Source organism: Euprymna scolopes, chromosome 8, assembly GCF_053919585.1.
Source record: "Euprymna scolopes isolate OS-2025 chromosome 8, ASM5391958v1, whole genome shotgun sequence".
Taxonomy (NCBI): domain Eukaryota; kingdom Metazoa; phylum Mollusca; class Cephalopoda; order Sepiida; family Sepiolidae; genus Euprymna; species Euprymna scolopes.
In genome coordinates, this window is record NC_136489.1 from 43,997,242 (window position 1) to 44,020,331 (window position 23,090).

The following is a 23,090-nucleotide window of genomic DNA, read 5'->3' on the forward strand; positions in this document are numbered from 1 at the left end:
TATCGGCACCGCCAAAACTAGGGGGGGGGGCAGGTAAGTACTTTTTGACGGACCGTCTTTTTAAAAATCTACCAAAAACCAGGTAATTATCCAATCAATACGAAATTTTCAGCGATTATTAAGAGAAGAATGAACTTTATAACAGTGTACTTATTTTTCATAAACGATATATATATATATATATATTTTCTTTTTGCTTACACCCCCCCTTGTTTTGAGGGGGTTCCAAATATGATTAAAATAATCATCTGAAACTGAACAAAACATATTGTGTTGTTGTAAGGGACAGGATTATAGATTTAAAAAAAAAAATTGTTTGCATACCTTATTTTGCCGTCTGAATATCAGAACTTCGATTGTGTTTAATTATCCCCCTTTTGAGTTTTGAAGTGTGAAATTCGGTGAATATGTTAAGCAAAATAATTAATTTAAGTTAAGCAAAACAAAAAAAATTTTTTTTTAATATTTATACGAAAAAAGCCATTTTAAAATCTTTGATAAATAAATTAACAATTTTTTTTTTAGCGAGCCGAATAATGCATGACCATTATTAAACAGAGCATGCTTTGAAGAATCGATACAAAAAAAAAAAATCGATAAATATTGTGCCTTTTGTGTTAAAAATAGCATCATTTTTTCGATCCCGTTTGAAAACGTTTGCCGCCTTTCGACTACGGTGGACCAAACGTGCTGAAATAATTTTTTTTATTCTGCTTTAAATTGCCCCCCCCCCATTTTGGGGAGCCTGGCCTCCACACACACACACACACATTAAAAACCAAACTCATACAAATGGACACCCATCTGGTACTGGCCAGCCTCAGCGTTAATACATTGAAATTTTCGTCACTGAAAAATAAGTTTTTTTTGGCCTGTTTGGTCTTCCATAGTTTGCTTTTTATCAAGTGCAAACGTAGACATTGTCTAGATCGACGCGAAGTAACTGGTTGCATATATTAATAAGTGGAATTATTTGAAATCCAGGTACTTATATTATAATATTTTTGCATATTCTCATAGAAAATCACCATAAATCTTAGTTAGACAACAAATAAATAAATTAATTATTTCAAAAACCTTTTTTTTTTTTTTTTTTTTAAATATTTATGTACGTTTTTTGTGCAAGACAAAAAATGTCAATTAACTTTTTGGGAAAATTTAACATTTAAAATTTAATCAAAAATAGTAGAAAAAGTTTTACATTATTCTGTTTTCTATATGATAAAATTCAGGGTTTTATCTTTCTGGGGGAAAAAAAGTTACTCAGAAATAATGGATTTTAATAAATGTAATTTCGTTTTAAAAAGCAACAACTTGATTTTTCGGCCATTTTTGGCGGTGTCTATAATAATACAAACGTTTAAACGTCAATTGTTATTTATAAATTTGATATTACAGAACACTACGATTGGTCTTTATAATTAAGTAAGACAAAATAAACTTGGCAGGGGCAGATAACTTAAAATAGAAAATCATGACTTTAAAACATAAATTGAAATTAAAACATAATTAGAGTGCAAATAATGTATTGGAAGTTATTTTATAACAATTATGCAGCTGTGGAGATCGACTTTTTCACAAAATGTTTTTGTCAAGTTTTTAGTACATATTTATCAGATTCGATAGTCTAGTTACATTAGCAACTGTATTTTGGTTTTAATGATTAGTTCGTATTATATCATAAGTTCGATAGACCATCAGCAAACAAAATGCCAGCCATGTCGAAGTCAGCATTAAATGGTGTTAGGTTCCTGTTATTAAATACTATTTGTTTTGGCTAAAAATAAGTAATCGAATACATTTTAATGTAAATCAGGAAAAAATGCCGTATAAAATAATTTCTTTAACAAAATAAATATGCATACTAAATTAGTCCCTGTATAACCATCCTTGCAGCAGTCCCGGTTAAACGCACTTAAATTGCTACGCTGTTAGAAATTATTTAGCCTGGAAATCGGTGATCCTTTACTTATAGTTTGCTTTGGCTAAAAATAAGTAATCGAATACATTTTAATGTAACTGTAAATGCCTTATAATTTTTTATTTTACATAATTCCTTTAACAAAATAAATATGTAAATTAGTCAGCGTACAACAATCTTATAAGCATTTTAGAGATTTTGATTAAATTGACCATGTTTCAACATTTCTATTTTTTTTTTTTTAGATGGTGATTTCATTGAACTAGGATATCTTACTTAGTGTATTTTTAAGCAATACAATTCTATAGGATGTCCAAAAAGTCACTAAAATCACTGGAATTTATATAGATTCTTTATATTTTTGAGGATATCTTTCTGTAATTTTAACACAATCTGACTAAGACATTGGGAAATTTACAAAAAAGCATGCAAAATTTAAGCAATCTTTATAAAAAATATCTTTCCCAAACATTATTCACGACAGATTGCAGAATCTCTGGATTACGATTTAACTCCCTTATTTCGTTCCCGATGTTTTCCTTCAATTCCTGCAGCGTTTAGGGTTTGTTAACATAGACTCTTTCTTTAACTGTGACTTGGCTATTTCTTACATGAAAATGCCGTCGATAAAAATTAGGGGTCAATTCTTTTGACTCCTTTGAGTCAAAAGAATTGACCCCTGATTTTTGGTAAAACAATTTCATAATTTGCGTACGTTGTTCAATACTATACTTATCCAGAATCAAATCTCAAATTATTATCTTTAAAATATCTGAAATTGAGAAAAAAAATAATCATTAATGGTAAAATGACAAAGATTTTCAACCCTTCAGTGACTTTTTGAACACTCTGGATTACCCATTTTTATTCTCACAACAATTAAGTCATTCTGTAATGTTTACATTCACTCGTAACCTCTCTTCCCTTAAAACATTCACGATTTATCTCCCTTAACAAAAATTGTCCCAGTTAAACACACTTAAAATGCTACGCTGTTAGAAACCATTAGCCTGAAAATCGGTGATTATTTACTTGTAGTTTTATGCGAAACTGATGTCATACCTTTAATTCTAATTAATGTAGATTTCACAGGCCAGCTTTTTAGAATGTTTACATATAAAAATTGTATATACATGTAAGAATCTATTCTTTTTATTAAATTGTTTTTGGAAACTTATTAAGTAATATTTTAATAGTTAATTTGAATTATACCGTCCAATTAGTAAATTATTACTCGGTTAAAGTTATGAAATGAAAAAAAATATATATATTAAGAACAGGATTTTACAATGTTTTTTAAATGTATCTTTTGGTTGTTTTTGTAAATTCGTATTAAAAACATGTACAGTATTATCAAAATGCTAAGCAATTTTTGATCATATTATCAAGCTAAGGCGAATATTAAAATTAGTCTGTTTTTAAATTGCATTTTTCACCTCTTCGGAGGTGTGCAGAAATTGCGGTTGGCACCTATGAGGTGCCATCGCGGGGTAGTGGGAATAGTTTTCAACTAGCAATAACCACGCCCCGGCAATCGTTGGCTATGGTACCACTACTGCACAAGCATAAAATTACAAGCGCCGACGTAAGTACACATACTTGCAATCATTCATTCATATGTCGTTGACGTTTTTTAGTTTTTGCGTATTAAATATTTGTATTATAAAATCTCATTTTAAACTGATACCATAAAACTTTGAGTATTATAAAATATCTTTCAACATATTCAGTTATTTTGCGCTATAATCATTTACTTTAGTTTATTTAGTAAAAATAATGATTCTTCGTCAAGTTATCTACCCTTCTAACCTTTCTCTTGTATAATGTATTGTTTCTTTATTTGGATCAGACGACGGAATGAAAAGTTAGACACACTTGGTTTTGAATGTGTGAAAAATTAAATTCTTCGCTATGCAACTCTTGTTTGAGAGTAAAAATAAATTCGGTCATAATTCAAAAGGGGGTTTCGCCTTTGATCATTACCATAACAGATTTAATCTTTGCATTTCAGTTTTTATTTCGTTAAGGAAGCGAATGTACTTTTTATCTTTATTCCTAATAAATATTAACTTCTTTCCAATGTTTGTGTATCGACAAAACTACCTCGCTCCACACGCAAAAATGATTATTCCTACCCCAGTATGCTGCTGTTCTTTCGAAGTTATGCAATGATACAAACGTTTAAACGTCATTTGTTATTTATAAATTTGATAATTGCATAACACTACTAAGTAAAACAAAATATTATTAAAAGTATTTATTTGGACTCTGGAAATGCATTAGCTTCTCTGATACTTATACACTTCTGGGTAACATCCGAGAACGGGTTTTGCTAGTCTATATTATAAATGCAAAAGTATTTTATCATTTATCATAACTATATAACCATTAAAAAATACTTACTATTTTGTAAATCAATAATACACTAGTTTTTTAAATGCTGTATACATAGTAGAAAACGAAGCCTAATCTGTACCTTATTAGCACCACTAGTTTTAAACAATTTAGAATTTTTTAGAAGGAAATCATCACTTATCAAGGTCTGAAGGCCTCTAAAGGATAATGGTTAATGAGTGTATGGTGGTCACCGTGGCAAGTGTCGTTTTTGTTAGTAGCAGAAATTTTGTAAAACTTTATTATTTAAGGGGACGTCTCAACAAGAACTTATTTACATTGGATTTGCAAACGACCGTGTTGTAGTTAGCAAGAAAGCAGGCTAACGAAACTGTTAAAGAAATCAAGCTTTTTTTATGGAATTTGTGTTTAAATTTAGGCACAGATAATGAATTAATTTGCACTGTTATTGTTTCCTTATATATATGTGTGTGTATGAAAAGTAATTTTATTTATATTAACTGTACTTAACAGAATTTAATAAAAAGTGTTAATTACTCACAACTATTTCTTGAAATACTATGTTCATTAAATTTCCAGACAGATAATTTGAATGAAAACTAATACATCTTAACTAGCCAAAAAGAGGAAATTAAGAAGTTGTTGTTTTTTTTTTTGTTGATAGATTGGAAAATTAAGCGATAATTAAATAAATATCGATTGATGACTGTTATTGAAGGACGTATTGTTTTAAGAAAGTCCCCACAATATTTTTTTAAAATGTCTTTTAATGTCCATAGTTTGAATTGAGCTGCCCTCCCATCATTTATAAACAATTAGTCATGTGGATGTGAAATTTTAGTAAAAAAAAATAAACTAATTTACGTTATTTTTTTTAATAGAACATTTTCGTTTCGTTGAGTGTTACGTCATAACAAGAAAAATCTGACATGAGTTGCATCTTGGGAGTTCCGATAATCGCTCAAAAATAGAAGAATTAAACAATGTTGAGAAATATAGTTTTAAAAGGAGGCCTTTTTTTTTTTAACTATATCGCCCTTAAAAACAACAAATGAAATTTAAAAAACTCTTGAACAACGAGATTTTTCTGTAAAATTGATAAATACATTTCTACATCGATTACCTTTTAATGATTTAACAATTTTTGAATAAAAATATAAAAATTAAAATGACCCTACGAGAGATTTTCAACAAACACCCTCTCTCCCACGAAAAAAAAAGCGTTTGGCTTTTTATTTATAGTTATTTATTTATATTTATAATGTTTAGAAATTATTTTCTGATTCATAACGATAGATTTTGGAATATTTAAAAACATAATTATAAAAAGTATTCATCAATTTTATTGAAAACTCTATTGCCGCTACTCAAGAGTCTTTTTAATTTAAGTTTTTTTTTTTTTTTTTTAGTGAGATATAGTTTCTCATAAAGGCTTCGGTGCACCTTAGATAAGTAGGTCCTGCAGACTAGCCTCGTTCTGACATTCGGAAAATTTGGGTTAACAACCGGTGAAGCTAAAAAGTAACCCTTTTGAATGAAGATGGATATAAACAATATTTTAAAAATAATTTCTTAATTTTACTTAAAAACAAAATATAAACATATATAAACAAAATATTTTAGAAAATAATTTATTAATTTTAAATAAAAATTGATTGTACAAAAACATTTTTGTAAATAATTATTGAAAAATATTGCAAAGCGTTTACATAGCTAGTTCTTTGGGATCATAGGGGCGCCTCAAACCCCCTTCCAAAAAAAAAAAGACAAACGAAAAAAAGGTTTAGTGTTTTTACTATTTTACAGCGCTTTTTTCTTTTTTTAAAGTTTAAAACACAAGTAGTAGCTCGTTATTAACTTGGAACAACAAGGGCGCGTGGCGGAATTTACTTACTTCCCCACGAGGGCAGAGTTAGACACAAATGCTTTCTCAATTATTAAATCATTTCTCTCTGATAGGCTCATAAGAGTAGTGGTTGATGGGCAGAAATCAGAGGCCCACAGTATTAATGCTGGAGTCCCTCAGGGGTCCATCCTGCACCCAACTCTCTTCCTGATCTACATCAATGATCTTCCAAAACACATACTTAAATCATTCGTTGACATCTATGCTGATGACACGACCATCTATGGCAACACATCAAAGGCCGTAAATGACAGTTCTCTCTGATTCTCTCTCCTCTGATCTTGAGCACGTGGTACAGTGGGAGAAGAGGTGGCTAGTTACCTTTAAGGCATATAAAACCAAGCTCCTATCTTTACATCATCAACGCTTTGATCCCCATCTGGTATCAATTGAAATGGATGGCTCTCGTCTTGGGGAGGCTCCACGTTTTGACAAGCTTCTGGGATTGACCTTTACTCCTGATCTGAAATGGAACACGTACATCAAGTCTGTTGCCAAGGTCGCTGGAAAAATGGTGTGGTCCTTCTACCGCTCCAGACGATATCTCACTACTGATGTAATTCTCTATCTTTATAAAATCTAAGTACGTCCAAGGATGGAGTACTGTTGCCACATCTGGGCAGGAGCTGCTAAAAACAGCCTATCCTGCCTTGACAGAGTATAAAATAGACTTCGTAGCCTAGTAGGGGGGGATGCCCTTTTCTCTACCCTGCAACGTCTCTCCCACAGAGCAGATGTTGCGAACCTGTCTTTGTTTTATCATTATTTCCATGTCAACTTTTCGTCTAAGCTCCAATCTCTGCCCCCCCCCCCTCGCCAATCTTTCATGAAAAACACCCGTCTAGCTGAAACTACTGTCAGTAATTTTCCTACTCTTTATCTGTGCCTAAATCAAAACGTAGATTCCATGAACAAAGTTTCTTTCTTAGAAGTGCACGCCTGTGGAACTCTCTTCCGTTTGTCTGTTTCCCACCTGACTACAACTTGGATGTGTTCAAGTTCAACATAAACAAATTCCTGATAAACCGCACTCCTAAGTAAGGCACTTTATCAAATCTCGATTACTAACGATTACTACGATATTATCCCATTCATTACTGTACACGCAATAACTCTTATCCCCGGGTGGCTTCTGGGTCTTGATAAGTGGTGTCTACCGTGTAAAAAAAAGTCGGTTTTTAATGTAGAGAAGCATTTATTACTAAAAACGAAAATGGTGAAATGTTAAAAAGTTAAGCTAAAAGTAAAAATTAAAAAAAAAAAAAAAACAATTAAAAGAATTAAAGAAAGGCAAAATTCAAAGAAATTTCGAACATTTATTATAAACATAACGAACAAGTGAAAATAAATAAATAATTGCAACCTAAGGCAAGATAAGTCAACATAAAAAGGGTCAATAATGGTAGAAACACCGGTGTCATATGTCACATGACCTAACTGTTCAGATTTTCCAGAATGAAGCTCGTATGCGGGACCTACTTATCTAAGCTGCACCAAGGTGTCCCGTCTTGAAATTATATTTTAAGAAAATAAAAGTTTATTTTATTGGAGGGGGCTTTTCTAAAAACTATATCTCCTTCAGTATTTGTTTAATTTTCTATTTTTGAGCAATCATCGAGAATCTCCAGATAAGATCCTCTCATGCACATTTTTCTTTTCTCACGTAACACTCGACGAAACAAAAATGTGTTAAAAAAATCACATAAATTAGTTTTTTATTTTACTAAGAAATTTACATTTTGTCACTAAACTAGATGATTTATTCAGTTATGAGTTCTAAATAAGCGGGAGACAGTCCAATTTAAAATATGGAAATAAAAATGCACCTCATAATGGAAACAATTTCCTATCGATATCTCTAAAAACCATTAAAATGTGTGAAACTAAACATATTCATCGAGACTTCCAAGATGTGATTCTCTCGTGGACATTTTCACGTAACCAGACAATACTTGTCTACAATTTCGTAAACGCCTTAAAATAAAGTTAAAAAACTAAAATTATCTAGCCAGGTATCTTATTTTTTTTATTTTTATAAAAAAAATAAACATTCCAGACATTAATTCAAATATACGAAAACATACCTATATATCTTTATTATTATTCTTTGACCGTTTAGAGTAACAATTAATAATTTAAAAGAAATATTCGGTATTTTTGCAGTGACGCACCGTGTTACATTTCATTTAGGATTTCAAAATTAAATTAAATTTATATGGTATCTTCTTTTTTTTTTATCAAATTGTTAGCAGAAAGTGCAGAATAGTAAAAAAAACCTCTATCCTTTTTTTTTTTTTTTTTTTTTTTTTTTTACAGTGATCACCACTTATCAAGGCCCGGAAGCCACTCAGGGATAAGGGTTATTGCAAGTACATTACGTTAGTGTGGAGATTTGATGGAGTGTTTACTTAAGGGGGCGGTTCATTAGGAATTTGTTAACATTAGACTTGAAGACATCCAAGTTGTAGTCCGGAGGGAAGCAGGCAGACGGAACAGAGTTCCACAGGCGTGCAGTTCTAAGAAAGAAGCTTTGTTCATGGAATCCGCGTTTTGATTAAGGCACAGATATAGAGTGGGGGAAATTTTTCACAGTGGATTCAGCTAGACGGTTGTTTTTCGTGAAAGATTGGCGAGGGGGGACCAGGGATTGGAGTTCAGACGAGCACCTGCCATGAAAATAACGATAAAACAAGGATAGGCTCGCAACGTCTCTTCTGTGAGAGAGGGGTTGCAGGGTAGAGAAAAGGGCATCCCCCACTAAGCCACGAAGTCTATTTTGTACTCTGTCAAGGCATGATAGGCTGTTTTGGCAGCTCCTGCCCAGATATGGCAACAGTATTCCATCCTTGGACATACTTGGCTTTTATATAGATAGAGAATTGCATCCGTAGTGAGATATCTTCTGGAGCGGTAGAAGGATCCCACCATCTTTCCAGTGACCTTGGCAACAGACTTGATGTACGTGTTCCATTTCAGATCAGGAGTAAAGGTCAAACCCAGAAGCTTGTCAAAACACGGGGCCTCACCCAGACGAGAGCCATCCATCACAATTGATGCCAGCTGGGGATCAGAGCGTTGATGATGTAAGGATACGAGTTTGGTTTTGGATGCATTAAAGGTAACTAGCCACATCTTCCCCCACTGAACCACACGCTCGAGATCAGAGGAGAGAGAATCAGAGAGAGCTTTGTCATTTACAGCCTTTGATGTGTTGCTGTAGATGGTCGTGTCATCAGCATAGATGTCAACGAATGATTTAAGTATGTGTTTAGGGAGGTCATTGATGTAGATCAGGAAGAGAGTTGGGCCCAGGATTGACCCCTGAGGGACCCCAGCATTTATATTGCAGGCCTCCGATTTTTGTCCATCTACCACTACTCTTATAACCCTATCGGAGAGAAATGATTTAATAATTGAGAAAACATTTCCAGTTATACCGTAGCTGGAAATCTTGTGAAGTAGACCCTTATGCCATACCTTGTCAAAGGCCTTTGATATGTCAAGAGCAATTGCCCTAGAAAGGAAGCCTTTGTCAAGAGATTCACTAATCCTGTGGGATATAACCGTCAGCACATCTGCGGTAGATCTTGCAGAGCGGAAACCATATTGTGTGTCACTAAGAAGGTTATTCCTGCTGAGGTGGTTGACTATTTCTCTATTTAATATTGATTCAAGCAACTTACTCATAACACAGAGGAGACTTATTGGTCTGTACTGAGAGGGAGATGACTTATCACCTGAATTCTTAAATACAGGGCAAACTGATGAGGTCTTCCAGGGGGTCGGAAAGCACTTCTCCTTAAGGCAGCGCTTAAATAGTTTCGTTAGTATGGGAGCAAGTTCTGGTTGAAGCTTTTTTAACACTATAATTGGGATGCCATCAGGGCCAGTTGCTTTACTGGAATCTAGGTTTTTTATTAGCTTGGCGACCTCATGCACGGATATTTGTATGTTACCTAGCTTGGTCTGTGTTATAGGAGGAAATATGGGGAGTTGATGGCCTTCGTCGCATAGGGTAGAATTAGCTGCAAAGTTCTTTGCAAATAGTTTGGCCTTGTCTGACGCTGACGAGATGACCTCTGGTCCATTGATAATGGTTGGGATAGAACGCACACTTCTGTTCAAGATCCTGTTTGTTATTTGCCAAAACTGGTGAGAACCAAGCCGCTGATCAGCTACCTTGGATTTAACAGACTGGGCATATAGCTCTCTTGCATTTTTTATTACTCTTTTACAGTGGTTGCTGGCAGTCCTGAAAGCAGCTTTAGTCTCAGTGCATCTATTACGTTGGTAGCTATGGAAAAAGTGATTTCTGTGCGCGATAGCAGCAGCACATTCTGGGGAGAACCATGGCTGGCTTTATGTTAAGAATGGCTGTCTAAATAATATTCTTTCAGCGTGGTTTGTACACTGCACAAATGCTAAAAATTCTTACGTTTTCGAATGCGTTTTTTTTTCAGACTTTACATTTACGAAAACATACATCTCTATCTCTCTCTCTCGATATATATATATATATATATATATATATATATATTTAGCCAGTAGAGTTTAGTTTCCTAGAAGTACATCCAATGAAACAACATGTGTCTACAAAAGAGTTCTCAATGAGTGAACAGAGCAGGTGTATGAAATTTATTTATACAAACATTGATGGCTACATATGTGCATACATGTTTCTGTAATCATCCGCGTTGGGGGATTACGTCTTCAGGTCAAGAATTATCGTCGAGTTCTCAACGATAATTTTTGGCCTGAAGACGTAATCCCCCAACGCGGGTGATTACAGAAACATGTATGCACATATGTAGCCATCAATGTTTGCATGTATATATAAGTGTCTGTGTACATTTTCCTACGCAATAACTCTGTCAATTTTCAGTCTACAGACTCGAAATTTGATATACAGAGAACTAAGAGTTGGAAAAATCATTGTAATCCGTCTTCAGCCAGAAATTTGGCTGTTAAGGGGTCAAAGTTCAACAATTTGACCTTTGAGAACTCTACCAAACTCCTCCAACAATTTTGGGTCTAAACACTTGAAATTTTAGATATAGGTTCCTTGGACATGGATCTAACTTTACTTGATTTGAGCCCAAAAACAAATGTTAAGGGGTCAAAGTTTTAAAAAATGACCTCTGCGGTATCTACCAAATTACTCAGACAATTTCTGGTCTAAACATTTGAAATTTTACATAAAGGGTATTCAGAGTTACGGTAAGCTTTTTAATCGGTTTGGGTCGAACATTTTTAGTTACCAATATATAAATGTATGCATGTATGTTTGCATGTCTGCCTAAAACTTTCGACAGAGACGACGGATTTTTACAAGATCAGTATCGTTTTGAAGTTCGACCTTTTAGACGACAAATATCGTAAAATTGGCTAAAAACATTAATTTCTTCACCCTAAACTGGGCACTTTTCTACGGGGGGGGGGTCGTTTTTTCGCCGATATTTTTAAAAATCATTCTCTCCTTTCGATTGTATAGCCTTAATTTAAACATAAGTATCTTCTGGTTTGGCGGTGGTCGTAACAGTAAAGACGTCAGGTTTTTCCCCGTTCTTTTCATCCTTCACTGCACGGGTTCGAGCTTGCCTTCCTACTTCTATTTTATTTAATATTATTATTTTTTTTTGCTCAACAGACACATCCAAACACCCGGGCAACGCTGAGCTGAAATGCTTATATATATATATATATATATATATATATATCTCGATTACATAAACAAATATTAATAACAAACAAAAGTGCCGAATTTTTTTCCGAATTCGAGCGTTTTTATTACTTTTTAATTTTTCTAATAGATCTTTCTTATACAGGAGATGATGACAATACAGATTACAGGTTTATTTCTAAAAAAAATTATGATTAATCAGATAAAATGTCTCATGTACATATTTTACATCTATGATAACAATACATGGACTTGGTTATCTTCGACACCTTTTTTTTTTTTTTTTTGACATTTTCACCCCAAACAGGGCACATTGCCACTTTAGTGTAGGGGGCTACTATCAGGGTCAGCAACTATTAGGGCACTATGTTGGGATTTGGGCAGCAATATGTCGGTTCACGTTACACTTCTGCATGTCAGTACAGTTAGGGAAGCAGGGACCTGGAATGGAATTCCAGAGTCTAGCAGTTCTGGGGAAGAAATTACTGGAGTAGAAAGATCTTTTACATCTAGGGATCTCTACTGTGTGGGGGTGGGATTTAGCTGCCTGTCGGGTTTGTTGAGGGTGTCTACGTCGTGGGGGCACAAGTGTCTGCAGTTCTTCAGAGCATTCACCATTAAAATACTTGTAGAACAGGCAAAGGGATGCAACGTTTCATCGATGGGACAGAGGCTGAAGTTTAGATGCCAGTTCAGGGCCTATCAGATTGGCGACTTTCTTTTGAACCTTGTCTAGGAGCGAGAGACAAGCAGCAGATGCACCAGCCCAAATGTGACAGCAATACTCCATACATGGGCGAATGGTGGCCTTATAGAGGTACAGGATACTTTCAGGTGTCAGTAGTTTTCTAGCACGGTAGAGAGAGCCTACCTTTTTCGCAGCAGCCCTGGCAATGTTTTCAATATAATTGTTCCAACTCATGTTTCCTGTGAATGTTAGGCCAAGCAGTTTGAAAGATGTACTCTCAAACAGGGAGTCACTGGCCATTGCTATTGGTGGCAGAGAAGGTTTCTTGTAATTATTGAAGGAAACCAGTTTAGTCTTGGCAGCATTGAATGTGACCATCCATTTATGTCTCCATTCCACTACGGATTGGAGGTCATCCTCTAGTGTTTTTGTCATTTCTTTAGTTATGTGTTCATTTGTTTTCCTGTCATGCCTGTTATAGAGCGTGGTGTCATCAGCATATATGCCCATCTCAGAGGCAGTTTTGTCGGGGAGGTCATTAATAAATATTAGGAACAATAGAGGTCCAAGGATAGACCCCTGAGGCACTCCCACATTTATATCACACTGTTTAGATGTACGACCGTCGAGGACAACCTGGATTTTTCTCTTATCTAAGAAGGATTTGATTATGTTAAGTATTCTACCAGTGATACCGTATGATCTGATTTTACTGAGGAGACCCTCATGTCATACCCTGTCAAAAGCCTTAGATATATCTAGAGCTACCGCTCTGCCCTCTCCCGCTTTGTCCAGTGAATGGTATATACGTTCAGAGATTACAGTGAGGATGTCAGCTGTGGAACGGGCTTGTCTAAATCCATATTGTTTGTCAGTCAGAAGTTTAGCATCTGTAAGGTGCCGGACTAGAGCATGGTTAATTATGGTCTCAAATATTTTGGAAAAAAAGTGGGAGGAGGCTAATGGGGCGATAATTTAATGGGTCAGTTCTTTCGTCAGAATTCTTGAATACTGGTACCACAGAAGCAGTTTTCCAACAGCCCGGAAAGCATGATTCATTAAGGCATTTGTTGTAGAGTTTGGAGAGAACTAGAGCTACTTCGGCTGAGCACCTTTTTAATAGCACAGCTGGGATGAGATCAGGTCCACATGCTTTTGAAGTGTCAAGGTTTTTTATGATAGCGTGTACCTGAGCAGGGGTGATTTTTAGATAGTCTAGCGTGGCGTCTGTCCGCAAAGGAAAGTCAGGTAGGGGGTGGTTGGAAGGGTCCAGTGTGGAGTTCGAGGCAAACCGGCTGGCAAGCAACCTCGTGATTGTTGGTTAGTGGGGGAATTGTTGATTGCCCATTATTTACTACACTGTTGTAGATTTTCCAGAAGTCACGATTTCCCAATTTTTGTGCTTCGATGCGTTTTTTAGTGGTTTTAGTAAATTCTCTCTTCGCTGTCGCTATTTCTTTCTTAACGTTACTTCTAGCTTCTATATACTTCTGTTTGTTTGAACTGGACTTATGTCTGTTAAATCTGCGGTATGCATGCTGCCTTTGAGCAATGGCAGTTGTGCAAGTCGAAGTAAACCATTGGAGAGAGTGAGGCTTGCTATAGAATTTCCGCATGGGAACATGTGCTTCTATTGCTGTTTTGAACCATTCAGTGGTCTCATTTGCGCACTGTTCAGCAGGAAGAGAAAAAATATTTCCCCATGGGGCATCTCTGATAAGATCTCTAATGACTTTCCAGTCAGCCTTTTTATAATATCTCGTTGTTTTGAGCACTGGCTCTTCAGTTTTAGGTCTAGAATTTAGGGCGATTTCTACCATTATCACTACATGGTCAGCGTTCCCAAGTGGGTTGTCAGCATTTGTTATACAATCCTCGGGAACTGTAGTCAGAAACAGATCTAGAAGTGATGCGTGTTGTTCTTCCTGGTCAGGGAAACGGGTTGGAAACGTAACAATTTGTGATAAGGAGTGAGATATAGCGAAACTGTGTTGAGCTGCCCGCTGCCTCTGTGTAAGTAGAGAATCCAAGCCAGTTTTTGTGGTGAACATTAAAGTCAATAAATACATGTACTTGTGCGCTAGTGTTGAGGGAGAGTGCTGTGTCTATGCTGTCAGAGACTTTGTTTATTATGGTGCAGTCCTGGGTCGAGGGAGAGCGGTAGAGAAAATAAAAGTAGCTAATGTTATGTTGGATGTTTAGTCTAAAGCACATAAAGGCTTGATCGTCCGTTTCTAGGTTTGTTTCTCTAGTCAGGGGGAGGGTGTTACGAATGTAAACTCCAAGTCCGTGCATATGTCTGTCAGAGTCCTTACAGCAGAGTGGGGGATAGCCAGGCATGTTAAAGTAATTAGAGGAGATGGAGGAGTGTAGGTTAGTCTCGCTTATTGCTAAGATATCCGGGGTATTTGTTAGGAGAAATGCTTCAACATCAGCTAAATTAGTTTTTCGCTTATAGTAGAATAATTAGTTCCCGTGAATATGATTTTCATAACAACAAAAGCAAACAAGAAGCATGTATTCACGTTGTAATCCTCGACTGAGGAAAATCCGCCAAAATAGTCGGATTGTCGTCTGCCATTTATTACAATCAAAGCACCGTTATGAGACTATTTCCCCACATGAAAGTCTGACACGAAAACAACCATTCAAACATGAACAGAGGTTATCTTGCTCATTATTTTTAAAACGGAATCAAATAAAATTTGATTTTGCTCAAAAATCAAATAAACTTTATAAAGTTTACGTTCATCCACCCCGCATCGATACAAGTGCCAATCGACATTATAATATTGTAAGCATATTCAAATTCCTTTTACTTTTTATTTAAATTAATACACCTGTTTCCTTGGAATAAGTTTCTTTTCTCCAAATAACTTCCTTATTGACATAGCTTCTCCCCTTTTCTTGAAATAATTTATCCTTTCCTTAAGAATTTTAGACGTTAAATTTAATATACGATGCCATACCTATACATCTTTTTTTATTATTCTTTCACGGATTAGATAAACAAATATGAATTTCAAAGAAAAATTCGGTATGCTTGCAGTGTACGCACCGTGTTACATTTCAGATAGGATTTCAAAGTTAAATTACAATTTTATGGTGTTGTTTTTTATCATTAAATTGTTATGTAAAAGTGAAGAATAGTTAAAAAGTTCCCCTCCGATGTTAAGAATGGCTTTCTAAATAATAAAGTTATTACTTCAGCATAGTTCGTACACTGCACAAGTACCAAACATTCTTAACTTTCCGAATGCATGCGTTTTCATTTTTTTATACGTTGTTTTCCCTTTATTTATAACGACATAAGAATTAGATATACATCTTTATTTTTAAATAATATTATACAAAAATTCTAACGTTTCCGAATGCGTGCTTGTTTTTTTTTTTTTTTTTTTTTTTTTCAGCTATAAGAATTTCATATATAAACATGCCTATATACACAGGCGGCAAAAAGAAAGTCTGCACTCGTAATTTTTTCAAAAACTGCAAATTTAAGCTAAATTTAATGTAAATGTTTAAAAAAAACTATACCTCATTTGATTGGACTTTTATTCATTTATAATTTTACCTGTTCATATTTGACTTTTAATTGAAATATTCTGGTGTTCACGTCAATTTTTAAAAAATTGAGGAGACAAAAAGAAAGATCACACAATGGAAAATTGTTATTTAAATGTAACCTTAGGACATTAATGCAACACAAATACAACAGGAACACAAACTAGTTAATATTTAGTAGCATAGCCCTTCTGCAATTTGACAGCCTGCAATCTTTTGGGAATTCCTTGAATTAGACTGCAGCAATACTCCGGGGAAAGGGCATCCCAATTTTCTTTAATTTGTGTCCAAAGTTCTTCCAAATTTGAAATTTTATCATTGCGTAGCTGTTGCTTGATATAATGCCACACGTTTTCGATAGGATTGAGGTCTGGAGATTGTGCAGGCTAATCCAAACACGGAATATCATGCTCTTCCAGGAACCTCTTGATATTGCCAGCTGTGTTAATGGGAGCATTATCCTGCATGAAGATGGGATTATCATCCAAATTCCGACCAAAGTAGGGTAGAAAATACTCAGTCAATTAATTCGACCTTGCAAGCGAACTATAGACCCTGAACCATTGGTACTAATAATACCCCACACCAAAACTGAACGTCCACCACCTTGCAGCGTTGAAACTGAGCACCTAGGATTAAATTCTTCGTCTTTCCTCCGACACACGTACTGCCTACCATCACTGCCTAGCCTATTGAACTTGCTTTTGACTAGTATGAAGAGTCATGATCTTCATTGTATCTGACGAAGTCCAGACGGTGCTTTCTGTTCTTTACAGAAATCATTTGCTTGGGTCTTGCAACATATTCTCGCAAATTAAATGCTTTTAATCTGTTTTTGATAGTAGAAAGAGAGCAGTTTTTAACAAGATTCCACTATTATTGGGTTTGGGGAGCCGTTTCAAATCTGTTTCTTAGGCTGTGGATCTTGATAGCATTGCCTTCTCTGTTCGAAGTAACTCTAGATTGACCAGATTTAGGGTCATCACGAACACTGCCGGTGTTGTAGTGCTTTTGCACAGTATTTCGTACCGTTTTCTCATCACATTTCAATCTGCGGCCGATTTCTCCATTGGATAAACCAGAAAGGTGGATATTAATGAGCTCCTGACGAACACTAAGAGAAAGTCGTGACATATGGACTAAATGTTACATTGTATAACTTGGAACAACAACAATTACGATTAGAGATGCTTTGTTGCTTGTTGGTGGATATTTTAAACTAATTTAGTGGCGATAATTTAAGCTTTTTTTAAGCGAATTTGTTGCTGCGGACTTTCTTTTTGCCTCCTCAATTTGAAGTCACTTTTTAGATTCACGTGAACACTAGAATATTTCAATTAAAAGTCATATCTGAACAGGTAAAATTATAGAGGAATGAAAGGCGAATCAAATGAGGTTGTTTAAGCAGTAACATTAAATAATCAATTTTTGAAAAAATTACAAGTGCGGACTTTCTTTTTGCCGGCACTGTATATGTTATTCATTTATCGATTACATAAACAAATATTAATTTCAAACAAAAAATGTAAATTTTCCGAATGCTTCCGTTTTTATTTCTTATAAAAATTTCCGTCTGTTTTGTTGTTTTTTTTTAAAACATTTTTCGGAACAGTCACTGCATTCAAATAATATTAAGACAAATATAACACAAATTAGCCTTTATTTTTATACAAAATAGAATTATTCGTAGCTAAAAAATTATAAATAATCGTTAAATTTTTAATAAAGTTCCTTTCTTCACATTTTGCAGTTTTCGTAACGAAGTTCAAAATTCTAATTGAATAAATGAAATCCATCACGACCGAAGATGAACACAGTTCATACTTTTAAGGAAATCTTGAACGACAGAAGTCAAATTCTCAGTTCTGATACCAATTATTGTTAAAACAACACTTCGCTTAAAAAAACCCCCAAAATATGTAATCATCCTTATGAATTTATATATTTTTTTCCTGGCAAGTCGTCAGCAATATAATTATTCTGTTTTTAGATTATATTTTTCACCTCCGCAGAGGTGTGCAGAAATTGCGGTTGGCACACAGTAGGTGCCATCGCGGGGTATTGGGAATAGTTTTCAACTAGCAATAACCACGCCTCGGGAAATCCTCATTGGCTATGGTACCGCCACTGCGCAAGCATAAAAATCGCGAGCGCCTACGTCATTATACATACTTACAACCATTCATTCATGTGTCGGTCCTGTACTTCGGATTTTTCGTATTAATTAATTATTTTTATGATAAAACTTTATTTTAAGTCGATACTTCCAGCTGCATAAGTATTATAAAATATCTCTCAACATATTCTATTTCTTTTTTGCGCTGTAAGTATTTTTTTATTTTAATTTATTTAGTAAAATACCGACATTTGATGCTAAGTTATTTGCCCTTGGCAACCTTCACCTTGTATAGCTCCATACGTTTCTTAATTATTTGGATCTGTTGAGGGCAAAATTAAACTCGAAGTTCGTTTTTAATGTGCAAAAAATCTAATACTCCAAATGAATCACCTTTTTTTAGACAAAAATAAAATTCGTCAAAATTTACGAGGATTCTTCTCCTTTGACCATTAACATAACAGATTTATTTCAATCATTGGAAATAAATTTCCCGTGTGTTTTACTCCCATGATAAAATGCAAATAACGTAAAATAAAAATAATTCACCTTAATTTTATCATCGTATTAAGTACAAGGGTTGATGATCCGATATGAAAATTGTTTAAGATTTGAATTTGCTTATTTTCCCCTTTTGATCGAAAACTTATATAACTCCAATGATGGCAAAATTTGAATGTCAAATATTCTTTGCATATTTTTAATAAAAATGTTGTTTTTTTTTTTTTTTTTTTACAAATAGTTATAACTTTTCCTATAATACAATTTCATGTTGTTTCATTTTTTGTTGTTTGTTTGTTTATGAGGGAGATATAGGGCCTCATAAAGGCTTCCCCTTTTCAAATTATATTTTAAGAGAATAAAAATTTATTTTTTTGAAAACTATATCTCCCTCAGTATTTGTTTAATTTTCTATTTTTGAGAGATCATCGAAACTCCCAAGATAAGATCCTCTCTTGTGTATATTTCTTTTCTCACGTTACACTCGACGAAACAAAAACGTGTTATTAAAAAAATCACATAAATTAACATTTTAAAAAAAATTTAGTAAGAAATTTACATTTTGTTATTAAACGAGATATAATGATTTATTCAGTTATGATTTAAAAATATTTGGTGTTGTTTTCACGTAACACGACAATACTGTTCTTGTAACGCTTTAAAATAAAGTAAAAAAAAAAACTAAAAACTTATTTAGCTAGGTAGAAACCGAACAGTTAGAAAAATCGATTTCCTCTGTTTTAAAACGACAGTAAATATGTAGAAATGTTTTAAAAATGATGGAAGATGAACTCCAAACTTAATCTTAGAAGGTTTGATAATTTAATATGGCAACGAAACTATGTTGAATTATACTAATTTCATTTTCATTATGTGAAGTAACACAAAAAATATTAGTTATAAATATGCCATGAACCTGTTATGTTAAAGGATGGGAAATCATTCAAAATTATGAAGTTTGTCTTCATCTCCAAAATTTGTAGAGTTTTATAGTTATAAACATCAATTTTTCTGTTTTGTAAGTATAAAATTTATAAATAATTGTCGTTTATATGTTTGCATTATTAAATAATTATGAAATAGCTTTATTATATTTAAATAGAAACACGGATTTTGTGGCGGAACGTATTTGTTTCGATGCACAAACACTGGAAGGAAGTTAATATCTTTTAGAAATAAGAGAAAACCATGCATCCCTTTCATCAACGAAACAAATACGGAAATAGTAGGCATAAAAATCAATTTATAGCAAAAAAGACCGTTAAAAGTCCACTTCACCCTAAAAGTATCTTGATGGATTCTGTATGCAGAATTTATAATAGATAAAATCCCTCAGTAAAGAGAATAAACATATCCCCCACCGAAATGACAGAGTAATGCTTGGGAAGATAGTCCAGTTACCTTACCAGCGACGATAATAGGATTTAAAAGATAATTTCAACGATATCCTCCAGTCATTAAATTATTAATCGAACAAAATTACTAAAAACTGAAAAAAAATTTAAATAAGAATGGGAATTGTCAATTTAAAAAAATTGTATTTGCTTTTTTATTGCATTTTTCTTTTGTAAATTTCTATTTTAGTCTTTTTTTTTTTTTTTTTTTTTTTTAAGAAAATCAAAGAATTTCAACAGCAAAAGAAGTTCGTGTGGAACCCAAGTTCCAAGTTTTTGTGTGAATCTCGGTCGAAGGTAGCATGAAATCGTCGCAAAATCACACTTCAGATTTTCACCCAATTCTCTACATTTCTGATGGCCATCTTTCTTCGAAAGAACCTGGACGAGTTGGCCTTCGTTTATCTTGATTGGTCTTCCGGGACGAGGAGCGTTTGAATCTGGTAAGCCAATCTCAAACAGTTCTCTTAACTATAGCGTTTTCTCCATATACGGCACAAATATCCTTGGTCACTTCACTCACTTTTTGACTTTGATTAAAGGCGAAGAGAAGGTGTCGAAAATGTAATTTTTTTTTATCTACTTGACAATCCATTTGACGGTTCTGAAAAACGAGAAAAATATGATAAAAAACGATGGCCATTATCTTGCAGAATAGGATAATGCTTTCTAATGATATATAACACTTTGCCAAATATCAAAACGTTTTTGAACAATTGTCTTTTATGAAACGGCGGAACATATGCAACAACCTGATATTTTTCACCTCCTCAGAGGTGTGCAGAAATTGTGGTTGGCACCCAGCAGGTGTTATCATGGTGTATTGGATATAGTTTTCAACTAGCAAAGACTACGCCTCAGTAAATCCTCATAAGTAGAAAAAGCAAGCGCCGACGTGAATACACATGCTTACATCAGTTCATTCAGGTGTCGCTGCCATCCTTATGCTTTTACGTATTAAATGTTTTTATCATAAAACCTTACTTTAAACTGATACTCGCAACTGCAGGAGTATGATAAAATATCTTGCAAAATGTTCTATTTTTTTCTGCTATGATTTTTTATATTTATTTTGTAAAATAATGATTTTTGTGTTATCTGTCCTTAGTGACCTTCACCTTGTATGGTTGATTGTTTCTTAGTTCATTTGCCATACATGACTTTTTAGACTTTTTAGCCATTCATTTCAGTCTTTACTTTGTTAAGGAAGAGGGTGTACTTTTTTATCTTTTTTTTTTATACATATTTACTTCCTTCCAGTCTTTGTGTATCGACACAATTACTTTTTCAAACGTGCAAGTTGTTTTTACAAAAGTATTATGCTGTTCTTTCGGAGGTTTGCAATGAACTATATGTAATAAACAATACTACCTCAAGCCAGGATCGAAACCCGATCGCCCAAACGACAGTCGGAGCTTCTAACCGTATGAACAATCAAAATATATATATACACACACGGCATAATCACGTTGACACACCGGTACTGGTCATATTACCAAAGCAGCGTTGAGCTGGGCTAGTACCAGATGGGTGACCATTCGGGAATTCTAGGCGATGTATGTACTCTCCTCTTATCTCGGCATTGTTTCCAGTCGTCCTGAACCTCCACTTGCACTGGTATCTAAGAACGTCGACTCAGGAGAGATGTGGCTGGAGAAAGCACAACTCTTGCCACAAAAATTCCATGCGCAGGCACCCTTACAGTGGTTATCCATAGTCTGTCAAGACTGAAGATAGCTACTATATATATATATATATATATATATATATATATATATATATATATACCAAGTTATAGATGTTCAAGAATAATAACTCATGAGTTAAACGAGGTTATTAACGGTGCTCAATAAAAGAATAGCAAGATATATTTTATTGAGATAGACAAATTTATAATAATTAAAATATATATGAGCAATAATTTTGTTGACCTCACTGTTCTGAAAGTAATTTGATAAAAAGCGCAAATTTCTCAAAGCTTTTCTCAAAATACCATGTTTATTAATGTTCAAGACATAATTTAAATGAAACTGACATATCTAAACCAGCTAGAACGACAGATATACGGATGTAAAAGCATAAATTATATCGCCCTTAAAAGCAAGCAAACAATAGCAAAAAAAATGAAAAAAGACTTTCTAACAACGGGAGTTTTCAATATAATTAATAAATTTCTACACTGATTATTTTTTAAAAATTATTTAACAATTTTGAAATAAAAAATAAAAATAACCATAGAAGAAATTTTCATTATACATCCTCTTTCACCAAAAGTGTTTGACTTTTTATTTATAGTCATTTATATTTCTAGTGCATAGAAATTACATTTTCTAATTCGTAACGAAATATTTTGGAGTATTTAAAAACATAATCATAAAAATATTTATCAGTTTTATTGAAAACTTATTGTTGTTGTTCAAGAGTCTTTAATTCCATTTTTTGTCATCGTTTTTTTAAGCTTTTGATAAGGCCCACCCTCTCTAAATTATATTTTAAGAAAATAAAAATTGTTTACTTCTACTTGCGAAGCTGCCATTGCTCAGAGGCAACATGCATGCTGCATATTTAACTCCAAGTATATAGAAGCTAGAAGTAATTGTAAGAAAGTAGCGACAGCTAAGAGAGAATATACCGAAACCACCAGGAAACGCATTGCAGAAATTAGAAACTTGTGATTTCTAGAATATCTACAACAGTGTAGTAAACAATGGGCAATCAACAATTATCTCACTGTCCAACAATCATGAGGTCGTTTTTACGGCAACCGAAAAAGCTAACATGCTTGACCGTCAGTTTTCCCCAAACTCTACGTTGGACCCAGCAAACCACTCCCTCCCTGATTTTTCTTTGCGGACCAAAACCACACTAGATGATCTGAAAATCACCCCTTCTCAAGGAAATGATATCATAAAAAAATACTAGACACCTAAAAAGCATGTGGACCTCCTCTCATCTTAGCTGTACT

At 34.0% G+C, this 23,090-nt stretch overlaps 3 non-coding genes across 3 annotated transcripts; all 3 read right to left on the reverse strand.

The window, feature by feature from the left end:
- Positions 1-3,356: 3,356 nt before the first annotated feature.
- Positions 3,357-3,488, reverse strand: LOC145284339 (U4 spliceosomal RNA). The gene has a single exon (XR_013868811.1). It is a non-coding gene; the product is annotated as a U4 spliceosomal RNA (small nuclear RNA).
- A 14,629-nt stretch (positions 3,489-18,117) lies between these two features.
- LOC145284335 (U4 spliceosomal RNA) lies at positions 18,118-18,253 on the reverse strand. The gene has a single exon (XR_013868808.1). It is a non-coding gene; the product is annotated as a U4 spliceosomal RNA (small nuclear RNA).
- Positions 18,254-20,890: 2,637 nt separating this feature from the next.
- Positions 20,891-21,028, reverse strand: LOC145284344 (U4 spliceosomal RNA). The gene has a single exon (XR_013868814.1). It is a non-coding gene; the product is annotated as a U4 spliceosomal RNA (small nuclear RNA).
- Between the last annotated feature and the right edge of the window lie 2,062 nt (positions 21,029-23,090).